Source organism: Pinus tabuliformis, chromosome 9 (genome assembly GCF_031772625.1).
Source record: "Pinus tabuliformis cultivar Carrire ecotype Pingquan chromosome 9, CPIR1, whole genome shotgun sequence".
NCBI lineage: Eukaryota > Viridiplantae > Streptophyta > Pinopsida > Pinales > Pinaceae > Pinus > Pinus tabuliformis.
In genome coordinates, this window is record NC_142307.1 from 1,647,416,062 (window position 1) to 1,647,419,384 (window position 3,323).

The following is a 3,323-nucleotide window of genomic DNA, read 5'->3' on the forward strand; positions in this document are numbered from 1 at the left end:
CAAAAGGGAAAAAGAAGTATAGAATCAAGAACAAAAATTACTTATTAAATAAATTTGAGGCCTAAAATGAGCTTATAGAGAATATTGTAAAATGATAGCAATAAAATAAGATTAGATTATATCGTGAAATTTTGAAGGGAAAAAAAAAAGAAAAAAAATTATTTTTTTAATTTGTATTTTCAACTTATCTCCCAATAGTTATAATCAAATTTCAAGTAAGAGCACTCGTTGTATCTGGAATTTAATTCATCATCCAAAGAATACAATATTGCATACTTTCGATGGACCTTGCTAAATGAAAAATGAGAAATACATGATTGCAATCACATATTTCATGTATTTCTCTTTTTTCATGTAGTACAGTCAATGAAATGTATGCAACAGCGGCACTGCTTAGATGAGGTATTAAATTATGAATCTAGTGGGTGCTTCTACACAAAATTTGAGTGAAAGAAGAGGGAGATAAGTTGAAGATACGAGATGAAAAATTAATTTTCTTATTCTTTTTCTTTTTTAATATTTTTACTTATTTACACCAAAATTAGTGAGTCATCCTGATTGTTGACATCATCATTCTAAATCTTATTGATTATTATAAAGTGTATTTTGATTATACATTTTTTTGAAGCTCATTTTAAACCTCAAAAATTTCTCTAATATATTTATGAATATCTTCAATTAAAAATAACATCTAATATTCTTATTACAACAATAACTAAAAATAAATATGAAACTTCACTTTTAAAATTCCAATAAAAATAACCACCATAAATATCAACACCCTCACTTCATTTTAAATACTTTTATTACTAGTATTTAAACCAACAAATCCAAGTTAATTAGAGTAAATATTACCATAAATATCAACATCCTCACTTCATGTTAAGTACCTTTATTGCTATCGATTTAACCAACAAATCCAAGTTGATTGTTGTAAATATTTCCATAAATATCAACAACCTCACTTCATTTTGAATTCCTTTATTGCTAGTAATTTAACCAACAAATCCTAGTTGATTATAGTAAATATTTTTGAATCAAGGATCAAATTAATTTTTAAATTATAATTTTGATATATTTTATTAGGGGTTTATTTAAATTTAAATGGTAAATATTTATTATATGTATAATTAAATTTTATAATTAATGAGCATCTATTCTTTAAACATATAATTGATTTATAATTAGGTTAATTAAAAATACATAAAAGAAAAACATATTTATTTTCATTTCTTGAAAATGAAAAAAAGTGATTTTTATATATTTCTTGTTTATTCATCTTTTGAAAATGAAAAAAAGATGATTTTTGAAAATGAAAAAAAAGATGATTTTTATATATTTCTAGTTTATATCACTATGTGTATATAAAAAAATAACGGGAATTAGTACTCATTTAATGTGGAATTTAATTTCCTATTAGCAAAATTAAGTATGTAATAAAATAAAGTAAAAATCATGATTATTATTTTTTTTCATTTTCTTTAAAAATTCATTACTCTTATTTCAATATATCTACTATTACTTTATTATTTTCCTTGAGATTCACACCTTAAACATCAATTTTTTTGATAATCTCGCTACACAATGGCATTTATATAGCATCCAATACCTTCTTAAAATGGCGATAGAAAAAACTAGATCCAAAGCATGTCCCTTTCACTTCGCTAGGTACCTAGCGTATTCGCTCTCCAACATTCCTCATCTTTTTGTTAGTTTATCTTTTCCATCCATGGTTTTTTCTCAAATGGAAATGCCATGTTCACCTTTTCGATTGGTTTACATCTATTTATTGGTTCCTTCAAATCCCTATCCTCTAAAGTAATTCAATTAAATCATTCAAAAAAATCGTGGGGACAACATTTATTTGTTGGTTCATTCAAATGCCCATTCAAAAACAACTATTGGTTTATATAAATGCTCATTCAATTTCCTTCTCACACCTTCATCCTCCCTGCCAATTGTTATTCATTCTTCCATGTATTGCATCCTCCATCCTATTCGCAATATCAATATCTCACACATAGAATGCCCTATTTTGATAGATGTCCTCATTGCGCTATTAACACAATTAATTTTCTCCAAATTTTCTAGTCAGTATTCTAAAATTGTTGCATGACTCATATCATCATGTTTGATACATAGCCCACTTTGTTGTAATTTAAATCAATTTTTATTTTCATTTCAATGATTTTAGTAGGGAATGCCATATATGAATGTTATTTCATGAAACATTGCAGTGGATGTCAATATTTATGAGATGAATTTAGTTAATTTTATGTAACTAGAATTTATTTCGGAAGGTACAATAATAAAATTTTGTTGTGTTCAACTAAAATTAATATGTGAAACCACAAATTTAATGTTAGGGCCCCCATACTACTAGTATAACATCTTATTATTATTAGTACAACCGCCTTATTATATTGTTGTAGACATGTAGTTCCCATATTGTTATTATTGTGCCCCATAGAAGCCCACTATTGTTATTATTGTGCCCTTACATTATTATTGCTATGTGGGCTCTGATTATGTTATGACCCCGTAGATTCCTATATATAGAATGGATGTCTCGTCATTTTTATCATCTAATAATTGTTCATTTTTATAATGTAAAGGAGGTTTCCCTCTCAAAGGGGCTTATCTCTAAGGCGTTGATATATCTTTTCTATCTTTTTGTAAGCTAGTTTCCTAGCATTTGGTATTAAAGCTTTGGATTCTAGGGTTTCTTTGCTCCAAATAGGTCATCATGGAATTTTCTCCATAACTTTTTTTTGCGACGTTTCAGAAGTGGAAAGAAAACCATTTCAGACGAACTCGCAAGGAGCCGCAGGTTAAAATTTCAAAGCTTGTATCGCTATTATTTTTGATATGTAATCTGAGCAAGTTAGGGTTCTTGCAAGCTCTAGAATTTCAACTAAAATAGGTCATTGTGGTATTTTCGCTATAACTCTTTGACTACAAAGTTTCAGAAGATAAAACAAAAAACAATTTGAGAAAAAATAGGTCTAAACCTATGTTCGGAATTTCAGATCTTGTCTCGGTATAGTTTCAGAGATATAGTCTGAGGAGGTTAGGGTTTTTGTAGGACCCCGAATTACATTCCAAATAGGTCACCATGGGAAAATAGTCATAAATATCTCTCGAGCATTAGATTGAAATTTCGTAAGAAGCTAGAGAAATAAGATGGACTCTAGTTTTGTGTGTATATTTTTCAGATCCAAAGGTCAAAACAGTGACACGTGGCACTTCATACAAGTTCAATCTGCTAAAAAGGTATATAATCAGGCCATCTTGGGAGATTGTGCATAACTATTTCCTTGAGA